The sequence below is a fragment of the Cherax quadricarinatus genome, chromosome 5 (genome assembly GCF_038502225.1).
Source record: "Cherax quadricarinatus isolate ZL_2023a chromosome 5, ASM3850222v1, whole genome shotgun sequence".
Classification (NCBI taxonomy): domain Eukaryota; kingdom Metazoa; phylum Arthropoda; class Malacostraca; order Decapoda; family Parastacidae; genus Cherax; species Cherax quadricarinatus.
The window spans coordinates 68370615-68384463 of NC_091296.1; positions in this window are offsets into that span (position 1 = coordinate 68370615).

The following is a 13849-nucleotide window of genomic DNA, read 5'->3' on the forward strand; positions in this document are numbered from 1 at the left end:
ACTGGCCCATACTAAGCAGGTCTCCCTCAAATCCAACCTTTCTAACTCATAACTAGTGCCTGAACAATACTGTACAGCATTAATATAACGATACCTGACACAGTAACACCTTGATATGTTGGTACAGAGATCTTCCACAGCTGTATTACTCAACCACTGGTTAAGAGTGAGGGGTGGATTGGAGAGACCTGCCTAGCATGGGCCAGCCTCCTATTAAGCCATCTTTAAATTTATCACCTTATTTCAGGGCCCGGTATGGAAGGTCCTATTCTCACTTTCAGCTTCACTGTGCTCGCTCGAGACTATGCAGCTGAAAACTTCAAGACCGAGGGATTGATCACCTCAAAGCTGCTACTACTACTACAAAGCTGAGGGATTAACCACCTCAGAACTACAAGACTGAGGGACTGATCACCTCATCTTTACCGCTCTACTGCTTCTGCTATCTTCATTATTTGCCACCTCTCTGGTCAATGATTAAGACAGATGTGCAACAGTTGGGTATCTTTATTGTTGAAACGTTTCGCCTACACAGCAGGCTTCTTCAAATAGAGGCAGCAGGTGTAGTAGTGAAATGATCATGTAATCAGTCCATCAACCTTGGAGAAATAGTATTTGAGGTGGTCAGTCCCTCAAGTCTGGAGAAGAGTTCATCTCCACGGTCTTGGTCAGATATCCTCAACACTCTATTTCCTTTATTTATATCAGTCTTCTACTTACATACTTCAGTTATATTTTCCCCTCATTCTATGCCTCTTAAGAGTCAATGTTCTCAGTTTATCGTCCTGGGAAAGATTCTTTTTAGTGGATACCCCTCAAGGGAAGTTCCTTGATTTCCCTCAAGGGAAGTTCCTTGATCTAGGGAATTGGATCTGTGCTCCAGTTCCCTGAATTAAGTCTGAATACCTTCCATCCCCTCCTCCCACAGGCGCTGTATAATCCCTACGGGTTTAGCGCTCCCCATGATTATAATTTATAGTGGATACACTTGCTGCTATACAGAGTAAGTTCAACGAATTTATATAAATTTCGTTGCACGGAGACTAGAAATGCACTGTATAATCTAAATGAAACCTCACTGACGATTGTAGACTATTCCAGGGGTCACTGTCCCCGCGGCTCGACGCTAGATCAGGCCTCCTAGATGATGGCCAGATTAACCCTTTGACTGTCGCGGCCGTATATATACGTTTGCGAGGTACCGTGTTTGACGTATATATACTCATAAATTCTAGCGGCTTCAAATCAGGCAGGAGAAAGCTAGTAGGCCCACATGTGAGAGAATGGGTCTGTGTGGTCAGTGTGCACCACATAAAAAAAATCCTGGAGCACGCAGTGCATAATGAGAGAAAAAAAACTCCGACCGTTTTTTTTAATTAAAATGCCGACTTTGTGGTCTATTTTCGTATAGTATTTGTGGTTGTATTCTCGTTTTCTTGGTCTCATTTGATAGAATGGAAACTATATTATAGAAATGGAGGTGATTTTGATTAATTTTACTATAAAAAGAACCTGGAAATGGAGCACAAAGTACAGGAAATGTTTGATTTTTGCCGATGTTCAAAAGTATACAAATGATGTCATTGTCCAATAAATGTCCAAATAGCCATTCTAATACGCAGTCATGAATGGGTTGATGTAATTTTTACAATTATTACAGTATTGCAGTAGTCTGCATAACAGTAAATCTTCTATTTTTTGTTTGAATAAAATTTCAAAATAAAAAGCAAGAGTAATATCACAGGGACCTGGAGACATGACTGATGAACAAAGAAAATGTTATTTTAGAGCCAGGAATGTCTGCATTGTTCATTCTAGACCTTATTTTGAAATTGTCGTATTTTTTAATTTTCGTGAAATTGGCCAAATTGCAAATTTCTGACCATGTTATTGGGTAGTTGAAATCGGTAAATGGGCAGTTTCTTGTACTCAATCGATAGAAAAAATAGAGTTCTGAAGAAATAGTTATGAGTTTGGTTGACTGGAATAACGGAATTAGCCGAAAATAGGGCTCAAAGTGGGCGAAATTGCCGATTTTTAAATATCGCTGAAGTCGCTAACTTCGCGAGAGCGTAATTCCGTCAGTTTTCCATCAAATTTCGTTTTTTTGGTGTCTTTACAATCGGGAAAAGATTCTCTATCATTTCATAAGAAAAAATAATTTTTTTTTTTTTCGAAAATTTTGCGACACCAGAAGCAACTTCAGGATTTGGCCCTTCGACAGTCAAAGGGTTAATCAAGCAGCTAATGATGACCCTGCGCTGATCAAATGATCAGGAATAAATTTGAATAACTTGTCAAGTTCCCTCTTCAAGAAGACAACTATGGGTTTACCGACGTTTCCTCATCTTTGAATGGAGGGTGCTGAAATGTTTTGGTCCTTTCTCTTTACACTTACTGAGTCATCCTTTGCGTCCTCATTGCACGCCTGATTTTTATTCAGGGTATTTTTCAGTTTGCCAAGCCTCTTTTGAAAGGAATGATCTTGCGGTGTAAATTTAGGATCAATTCCATTAGAATTTTCCAGGCTTAATTTAAGATACATCTTTCTCTCCTACATTCCCGGGAGCACAATTGAAAGGGGCTGTAAGATAGCTTTGGGACATCTGCTGTTTATATAGTACTGTACTGTATTTAAAAGTTAAAGGCAAACCTGAAGCAGTATGGAAACCTTATTTAAAACATTTCACTAAGAAACCATTCTTGTTTAAGGCCATAAAGTGATGGGAAATACATTAAGCATATATAAACAGAATGAAGGTGCAAGGAAAGATGTAGGTGTCATCTGTCGTCAAGCAATGAGTAAAATGTGTCAATTAAAAACTGCTTTGTTTCTGGGCATTGATGTCTGCGGTGTGAATGAAGGCAGATTATAGACATTTTCTCCTATTTCTGTCTCTTAAAATTACTAGCTTAGCTCTTCATCAATCCGTGTGGTGGTGTGAATTGTGATGGTAATCCTTTCACTGCCGAGATCCCCGATATAGTGCTGACATTATCATTTCAGAAAAAAAAAATGCTACAATCTTTTTCTGAAGGTAATGACACCAAAAATGCTAAATCTGTTGGAAAACTTACGGAATTGGCGGTGTGTGTGTGATTTATGCATCTGTGATTTCGCCCAATTTGCCTTATTTTAAGACGATTATGTTCAATTCAACCCACTTTGTAGCCGTTTCGTTAGTATACCATTGTTCTGTTGACTGAGTACAAGAAACTCCCCAGTCAACTATCAGAACTACCCTATAATGTGCACAGAAGTTGGTAATTTGGCCAATTTTACACAAAATTAAAAAAATCCAATTCAAAAACAGTCCAAAATAAATACTGTAGGTATTCCACCCACTAAAGCAACATTTCCTCTCTTCGTTAATCTTGTCCCAAGGTCTCTCTTCAATAACACTTGCCTTCCATTTTGAATCCACAAAATATCAGTTTTACCATGTTTCTCGGGTAATAAAATATAATTAAGAATGAGTGGTCATGGTTAAGTCGTCCCAATAACTGATGCAGACCTAGTAAAAACCCATAAGACAGATTGGAAGGGAGGGGGTGCCGGGGGGGGGGACACTACCCACCCTCAGGAAAATCGCCAAAAATCTAATATCTGCTACTCTGAGCCGTATTTTAAGGTACTTCCGTTCTGAAACAGACCAGAGTCCTTTCTAATTCACTAGCATATCTTCTAATCTATCTACTGGTACCAAGAAACATTTTAATAAAACTACAAAAACCACCCTAGAAAACTCAAATTTGCTATTTTTAAGCACACGCAAGGTCAGAGGTCTGCTTTTCCCATCAAGCACTGAGTATACTTTTACCGTTATACCTTTTGAGTTCCATTAGCCTTTCTACTCCCGGGCCTGGTCATGGGCCACGCTCATCTGGTCAACCAGGCTGTTACTGCTGGTGGTACACTGCTCCACACACCCATGACAGCCTTTTTGAAATGGAATCTGGTGAAAATACTTGTCCAGTTTCCTCTTGAAGACTTTAGACTTTTCCCAGCAGCTTCTGGTAAGATGCTGAATAATCTGGGACACGGATGTTGATAGTGTTCCTTTATTGTGCTCAGTTCACCTTTGCTTTTCACTGGGTTTATTCTGCACTTCCTCTCATATCGCTCACTCCAGTATGTTATTCAGTGTGCAGATTTGGGACCAGGCCTTCCAAGTACTTTCCAGGTATATATAATCAAGTATCTCTCTCTCTCCTCCACTCCAGTGAGTACATATTTAAGACTAAGACGTTCCTAGTAATTTAAATGCTTTACTGGCTCTATGTGGGTCATAAACGATCTCTGTATTTGTTCCAGCTCTGATATTTTACCTTTCCTGGATAGTGCCATCAGCATTGAGCAATATTCCAAATGAGTTCTCACGAGTGATTTGAAAGGTGTCACCACTGGCATTATTTCCCTTGTTTTGAAGGTTCTCATTACCCACCCCATCATTATCCTGGCTGTTGTGACCTTTGTCTTATTGTGTCCTAGCTCTTGTGACCTTTGTCTTATTGTGTTCTTTGAAAAAAAGAGGTCAGCTGACATAATTATTCGCAAGCCTTTCACATGTTCCTTTCATTCTATTTGACGATCCTCTGAGTTTTGTATACAGTATTCCTTTTGAGTTCATTCCTTCCATACCGAAGCACCTGGAACTTATCACAGGCTGAAAGCCTGGTCCAGCAACTGGCTTCTTGTATTTAACCCTGCCAAATGCAAAGTCATGAAGATTGAGGAAGGGCAAAGAAGACCACAGACACAGTATAGTCTAGGTGGCCAAAGACTGCAAACCTCACTCAAGGAAAAAGATCTTGGGGCGAGTATAATACAAAGCACATCTCCTGAGGTGCACATCAATCAGATAACTGCTGCAGCATATGGGCATCCGGCAAACCTAAGGATAGCATTCCGATACCTCAGTAAGGAATTGTTCAAGACTCTGTACACCACATACGTCAGGCTCATACTGGAGTATGCAGCACCAGTTTGGAATCCACACCTGATCAAACATGTCAAGTAATGAGAGAAAGTGCAAAGGTTTGCAACAAGACTAGTCCCAGAGCTAAGAGGATTGTCCTACGAAGGAAGGTTAAGGGAAATTGGCCTGACGACACTGGAGGACAGGAGGGTCAGAGGAGACATGATAATGACATATAAAATACACCTACCATCCGACTTACGACCGAGTTTGGTACCGAGAAACCGGTCATAAGTCGAAATGGACGTAAGTCGAACTTTACTACTGAATATCAACATCACATTTTTGTAATGATTTTATTTTATTGTTTTATTTTGATATTTCATGTTTTACTTTACTTTTTATGCTGTTAGTACTGTATTTTATACTGTAAGGTTAAGGATAAACACTGTGTACAACACACAGTTGTTTATTTCCCAGAAATTTGGCATAAAAAACAGTTGTAAGTTGAGTGGTCATAAGTTAAGCAGGTCGTAAGTCGGATGGTACGTGTACTACGCGGAATAGACAAGGTGGACAAAGATAGGATGCTCCCGAGACGGGACACAGAAACAAGAGGTCACAACTGGAAGTTGAAGACTCAGATGAGTCAAAGGGATGTTAGGAAGTATTTCTTCAAAGAGTTGTCAGGCAGTGGAATAGCCTAGAAAGTGACGTAGTGGAGGCGGGAACAATACATAGTTTTAAGATGAGGTTTGATGAAGCCCATGGAGCAAGAAGAGAGGACCTAGTAGCAATCAGTGAAAAGGTGGGGCCAGGAGTTATGACTCGACCCTTGCAACCACAAATAGTTGACTACAAATAGGTGAGTACCATTGAATGTCATGTTCTCCAGTGCCCACTGAAAAACACTGCTTATATTTTCCTGTAATTTTTCAGTGTCTTCTACTCAAGTGACTTTCATGCTTATTTTAGTGTCATCTGCAAATGATACAAAACTGTGACAGGTGTTTTTATGTATGTTGGCTATGAACACAGGAAACAGTAGAGGCGCCAAGACAATGCCTTGAGGAACTTATCTTTTTACCTCACTGATGATGGATTTTGCTCTGTTCACTACTACTATTTGTGTTCTTTGAGTTAGGAACCTGAAAATCCATCTGCCCACCTCCCCTGTAATGCCTATGGCCTTCATTCTAAGAACATAAGAACATAAGAACGAAGGAACACTGCAGAAGGCCTACTGGCCCATGCGAGGCAGGTCCAAGTCTCCTACCGGCTTAAGCCAATGCACCCAACCTAGTCAGGTCAGGTCACATTGACTTAAGGGAGGAACACGGCAACCGACCTGTTAGCACAAGCTATCAGGTCTAACTCACACCCACCCACATCTACTCATGTATTTATCCAACCTATTTTTAAAGCTACACAACGTTCTGGCCTCTATAACGGTACTTGGGAGTTTGTTCCACTCATCCACAACTCTATTACCAAACCAGTACTTTCCTATATCCTTCCTGAATCTGAATTTTTCCAACTTAAAACCATTGCTGCGAGTCCTGTCTAGGCTAGATATTTTCAGCACACTATTTACATCCCCTTTATTTATTCCTGTCTTCCACTTATACACCTCAATCATATCCCCCCTAATTCTACGTCTTTCTAGAGAGTGCAGATTCATAGTCTATCCTCCTGATACATGGGATCATCTTTGTCATCCTCCTTTGTACATTTTCCAGAGTCCATTCTGTAATACGGTGACCAAAACTGTGCAGCATAATCTAAATGCCTAACCAAGGATGTATAGAGTTGAAGAACAACCTGACTCCTATTATTTATGCTTCTTGATATGAAGCCAAGGATTCTATTAGCTTTATTGCGAACACTTATGCACTGTTGTCTTGGTTTCAGATTACTGCTAACCAGAACTCCTAAATCTTTTTCGCAATCCGTAATATTAAGATCTACATTATTTAGTTTATACATGGTTATTGTCCTGTCCAACATTTTTTGCATTTGTCTATATTAAACTGCATCTGCCACTTCTCCGACCACTGCATCAGTCTATTCAAATCTTCCTGGAGTGCTCGAATGTCCTCGTCAGAATGAATTCGACGGCCTATTTTGGTGTCATCGGCAAACTTGCCGATGTCGCTCTTTATGCCCTCATCTATGTCGTTTATGTAGATTGTGAACAGCAGGGGGCCCAACACTGACCCCTGTGGACCGCTCGTGACGCTTCCCCACTCTGATTTCTCCCCATTTATGCAAACTCTCTGCTGCCTATTTGTCAACCATGACTCTATCCAGGAAAAAATTTCTCCTCCTATTCCATGTGCTTTAATTTTCCTCAATAGTCTCTGATGTGGGACCCTGTCAAAAGCCTTACTGAAGTCCATATACACAATATCATATTCATTACCATGATCTACCTCCTCAAATACCTTAGTGAAAAAAGTTAATAAATTCGTAAGGCAGGAACGCCCCTTTGTAAAACCATGCTGAGATTCGTTGATTAATTTATGCTTTTCAAGGTGGCTACGAACTGCCTCGGCAATTATTGATTCCATAAATTTTCCCACTATGGAGGTTAGGCTTATTGGTCTATAGTTCGAAGCTAAGGACCTGTCACCTGTTTTGAAAATAGGTATCACATTTGCCATTTTCCACTTATCTGGCACCATGCCAGTTTGTAGTGATATGTTGAAAAGATTAGCCAAAGGTGTGCTAAGCTCCTCTTTACATTCCTTTAGAACCCTTGCATACAGTTCATCAGGGCCTGGGGATTTGTTAGGTTTTAATTTATCTATTTGCCTAAGGACCATGTCACTTGTGACCCTAATAGTGCACAGTTTATTATCGTCCTGTTCTACATAATTTATCATTACTGGAATATCACTGGTATCCTCCTGTGTAAAAACTGAGAGGAAGTATGTGTTAAAAATTCTACACATTTCCTTATCACTGTCAGTGAGCTGACCCGAGGAACTTTTGAGTGGGCCTATCTTGTCCCTGATCTTACTTCTGTATACCTGAAAGAATCCTTTTGGGTTAGTCTTCGATTCTCTTGCAACTTTAACCTCATAATCTCTTTTTGCTTTTCTAATTCCCTTTTTTATTTCTCTCTTTAACTGAATATATCGATTTCTTAATTGCCCCTCTCCTCTTTTGATTTGCCTATATATGCCTCTCTTTTGACCAATCAGATATTTTAATCTATTGTTCATCCATTTAGGATCATTTTTGTTTGATCTGATTTCCCTATTTGGAACATAATTTGACTGAGCAGCTAGAACTATGCCCTGGAAAGCATCATATCGGCAACCATCACCACCTACCTGACCCTTAGTCAGGTCATTCCAGTTCAGCCCACCTAAGTAATTTTTCAGTCCTATGAAATCAGCCAAGCGAAAGTCAGGGACGGAGACTTGATTGCCATTATTAGGGGAATTCCATAATATGTTAAAACTGAGTGATTTGTGATCACTCTCCCCAAGCTCATCATTAACCTCAAGATTATTAATTAGTGTTTCCCTACTGGCAAGAACCAAGTCAAGGAGGTTATTTCCCCTAGTTGGCTCTGTCACAAACTGTTTTAAAAAACAATCCTGGATCGAATCAAGAAAGTCACCCGACTCTAAATTTCCTGTCAAATTGCTCCAGTCAATCTGTCTATAGTTGAAATCTCCCATTAGCACAACATTTTCGTATGTAGATGCCTTACGAATTTCGTCCCATAGAAGTTTACTGCACTCCCTATCAAGATTTGGGGCCCTGTAAATCACACCCAAAATTAGTTTTTCTCGGCCCTCGAGAAGCTGTAACCAAACAGATTCAGTGGCTGACGCTTCTAATTTAATATCTTGTCTAACACAACAATTTAAATTGTCTCTGACATACATCGCTACTCCACCACCTTTCCTGTTGACCCTGTCAGTGTGGAATAATTTATAGCCTTGTATGTGACATTCAGAGGGCATCTCTCTATCTTTCAGATTGAGCCAGGTCTCTGTTATAGCAATAATATCTATGTTTCCTGCACTTGCAATTAATCTTAGCTCATCTATCTTATTTCTAACACTCCTGCTATTAGTATAGTAAACCTTAAGGGAGCTAGTCCCTTGCTGCCCTCTGCTGTCCCCCTTTGTTTGCTGACCTGTTCTATTGTCTTTATTTATAACTTCATGCTGAATGCCTTTTATACATTTACTGTTTCCAACCCTAGTGTTGCAACCTGCTTGTTTCCCACACACACCCATACCTCTATCTCATCTATCTCTATCTATCTGTGTGCAATCACCACATAATTGCATTTGTCTAATGCATTTGAAAATCTGTGTATATCACATTTGCATTTTGGTTGTCTTCCAATGCCTCTCTAATTCCATCATAATGGTTCAGCAGCTCTGACAGGCATGACTGTCCTGCTCTAAAATCATGCTGGTTTGGGCTATGCCGATTGTGCTGTTACATGAAATTTCTAATCTGAGATCTCGTCACTTTTCCAAAGATTTTTATGATGTGGTAAGTGGGGCTCTACCATCTCCCTTATGCAAAGGAGCTATGTCTGCACTCTTTAAGATCTCTGGTATTTCACCTTGATCTAGGCTCTTTCTCCAAAGAATACTAAGGGCTCGTGCTAGTGATACTTTGCAATTTTTTATAAATAGAGCATTCCATGAATCTGGTCCAGGTGCTGATTATTATTATTATAATCAAAAAGAAGCGCTAAGCCACAAGGGCTATACAGCGCTGCAGGGCAGGAAGGATGCGAGGGCACCAGGTGGCAAAAGGGAGGTGGACGAGTAATAGGTTACGGATAACAGCGGAGCAGTGGATGGTGAAAGGGTAAAGGGCAGCAAGAGACTGAGCTAGAAAGGGCTGAGGGGAGTGCGTAAGGTATCATCATCAGAGTTTGTGGAGTAAATCAGTCGTTGTCAAGAAATCAATGAGAGTCAGGATTAAAGGAGGGTCCATCAGCAAGAAGGGAAGGTAAAGAGAGAGTAGTAGAACGAAGACGGCGTTGGAGGTAAATTCTGCGTGCTCGTTGATAGAGAGGGCAGTCTAACAGAATGTGGCTAATCGATACTGGAACTTGACACTGCTCACAGAGAGGTACAGGGTGCCTCTCCATGAGATACCCATGAGTAAGACGAGTGTGGCCAATGCGAAGACGGGAGAGAGTGGTCTCCCAACCACGGCACTGATGACAAGAAGACGGCCAGTAACCTATGCTCGGTTTAATAGAATGAAGTTTGTTACCAAGCAGAGTTGACCAACGTTGTTGCCAACGGGCGCGAAGGTGGGCAGCTATTGTAGCAAAATAGTCCAGAAATGGAACACCTCTATAGGAAATTGGTAGGTCATGTACTGCTGACCACGCAGCAGTGTCTGCCTGTTCATTGCCCTGTACGTCAACATGACCAGGGACCCAACAAAAAATATCTTTATGCTTTGTAGAGATACGGCGTAGCCAAAGTTGGATATGGAGAACTAGGGGATGAGATGTATCAAATTTTCGTATAGCCTGTAGAGCACTAAGGGAGTCTGAGACTACTACAAATGATGACACAGGCATAGATGTGATACGAATAAGTGCTGCAAGAATGGCATACAGTTCAGCAGTAAAAATGCGAGCTGAAGATAGTAAATGCCCCCGCACGACACTGTCCGGAAACACTGCTGCGAATCCGACGCCGTCTGAAGACTTAGAGCCATCTGTGTACACAGTGGTGGCATGAGAATGGGAGTGGAAGTGATAAAGAAAAAGAGAGCAGGAAGCCACCGTAGGCAGTTGAGCTTTCGAGCAAGGGAGTGAGAAAGAACAGACCCGAACAGCTGGAACTTCCCAGGGGGGTAGGGAAAAGTGAGATGCTACATGAACATATAAAGGTGGTAACTGAAGGGAAGACAAGAGTGAATGTATGCAAAGAGAAAAGGGACGGAGCAAACAGGGGCAGCGAACGAATAAAGAATGTCTACTAATATCGGTGACCATTCTATAAATGGAAGGATTGTATAGATCGTGAGAGCGTACATAGTAGCGAAGGCAATGGGCATCACGGCGATCAGACAAGGATGGAACATTCGCTTCTGCATAGAGGCTCTCAACAGGGGAAGAGCGAAAAGCACCAAGGCACAAACGTAATCCTTGGTGATGGATAGAGTTAAGGCTAGAGAGAGTAGCAGGAGAGGCCGCGGAATAAATCTGGTCACCATAATCGAGTTTCGATAAAACGAGGGCTGAATGTAGGCGAAGCAGAGTTCGACGATCAGCTCCCCAGGAAAGATGAGCAAGGGTTTTAAGAAGGTTTAGCCGGCTGTGACAAGTTGCCTTCAGAGAGGTAATGTGAGGTTTCCAGGATAACCTACGGTCAAAAGAAGGCCTAGAAACCTGACTGTATCACGTTCGGGGATACGGAAGCCATAGAGATACAAAGGATGATCGGAGATAACAGAGCGTCTAGTGAAAGTAATTTGGTGAGTTTTGGTACTTGAAAATTTAAACCCATGCGTGGTGGCCCAAGTGGAAACACGGTCGACCGCATGCTGGAGAGAAACTGCAATAAGATGACAGTCAGCACCTGCACAAGCAATAGCGAAGTCATCAACATAGTGATGACCAAATATTGGGTGGAAGAACAGAGGCCAAATCATTTATAGCAAGGAGAAAAAGTGTTGTGCTTAGAACACATCCCTGAGGGACACCTTCAGCTTGGACGAAGTCCGGGGAAAGAACATTATTGACTCGAACACGGAAATGTCTGTCAGTTAAAAAGTTCTTAAGGAAGGATGGTAGATTGCCTCGGAGGCCTAAGGAATGGGCCTGGGCCAAAATATTATACCTCCAAGTTGTGTCATATGCCTTCTCAAGGTCAAAAAATATGGCAATAACCGAGTGATTATTCGCAAAGGCATTACGAACATACGTATCCAAGAGTAGTAAGGGGTCTATGGTAGAACGACCCTTACGAAAGCCATATTGACTAGCGGAGAGACTGTTGTGTGTCTCTAAATACCACATTAAACGTCGATTTACAAGACGTTCCACCACTTTGCAAACTGCACTATTAAGAGCGATGGGACGATAGTGGGAGGCATCATGTCCTGTAGTACCCGGTTTGCGGAAAGGGAGAACAATGGCAGATTTCCACAGCTGGGGAAGAACTCCTTGTGCCCAAATAAGATTGAAGAGGTGTAAGAGGACTACAAGGGCTGACCGATGTAAATGTTGTAACATACGAATATGAATGTCGTCAGGCCCAGCTGCCGATGATCGGCAAGCTGAGAGCGTTGCCTCTAGTTCTTGAAGTGTAAAAGGCACATTATACTGTTCTTCTCTGAGAGAAGAAAAGTCCAAGGGTACTAACTCTCTGGCAGACTTTGAGGAAAGAAACGAGGGGCATAGATGGAGCCCTCGGGAAATACGGACCAGATGTGTGCCAAGTTCAATGGCAACGTCAAGAGGGTTTGCTACATCAACACCAGCGACCCGTAGAACAGGAGCTGGGTCAGGAGAGTATTTACCACTCAATTTCCTCACTTTTTTCCAGACTGCACTCATAGAAGAAGCAGAGGTGATGGTGGAAACAGTCTCGCCAACAAGTGCGTTTAGCTTCACGGATGACACGGCGAGCGATCGCACGCTTCTGCTTAAAATCAAGAAGTCTCTCAGCGGTTCTATTGTACCGGTACCTGCCCCATGCAGCGGGTTTCAAACGTACTGCACGAGCACAAGCAGGAGACCACCAAGGCACGCACTTCTGAGAATGCCTGCCTGAGGTTTGGGGTATAGAATGAGAAGCTGCGGTATAAACTGACGTCGAGAAGATGTGTACTAGCTCATCAATGGAGGATGAAGAAGGAACCTCACGAAAAGCAGTGAGGTGTGAGTAAAGATCCCAATTTGCCCGATCAAATTACCAGCGAGGGCTACGGAAAGGTGGTGAATAGGAAGGAGAAGTAAGAATGATCGGAAAATGATCGCTGTCATGTAAGTCCGGTAAAACAGACCAGGTGAAGTCTAGTGCAGTGGAGGAAGAGCAGACTGATAGATCGATGCAAGAGAGAGTATGAGTATGAGGATCAAAATGGGTGGGAGTACCCGTATTTAAAACATGGAGGGGGTGAGAGGCGAGAAAAGCCTCCAACTGGATGCCACGTGAGTCACAATGAGACCCCCCCCCCAGAGGAAATGGTGGGCATTAAAATCACCAAGTAACAGAAGTGGTGGTGGTAAGGATGAAACAAGAAAGGTAAAGTCTGGGATAGAAAATGCTCGAGGAGAGAGATATAAAGAACATATTGTAAACCACTTATTCAAGTGGATACGGGCTGCAGTGTAATGCAGCGAGGTATGGACAAATAGTTGACAGTACGGAATATCATTGCGTAAAAGAAGGGCACTTTCATTAAAGGTCCCATCTGAGAAAGGATCCGAAGAATACAATAAATCCTGAGATAGGTTGGAAAACAGCCGAGTGTAATTTTGGTTCTTGTAAGCAAGCACCAACAGGGGAAAACCTGGAAAGCAACATCTGAAGCTCACCCCGATTACCCCTGAGGCTGCGGATATTCCATTGTAAATAGGCCATGATTGGCGATGAAGAAAATACCAGGAATCTGTAGGTAAAGGCACCTACGGACTAGAGGGGTTAGAAAAGTCAACGTGTGGTGGCATTGGAAGACGTTCAAGTAGCGAAGGAACTGAGCGGTGCGAAGAATGGGGTTGTGAAGATGGAGGAGAGGGAAGAGAAGAAACAGGAAGTGAATCAGTGTCCATTGAAGGTTTAGTCTCTGCAATATATTCTGAAATGGCTTCAAGTGTTTCTGAATTCAAAGATGTATGGGAGACCATATTGGAGATAGAAGGAGGAGGGTGAGTAAAGATTGGGACAGTAATGGACTGTACCAAAGTAGAGGGGGAGGGA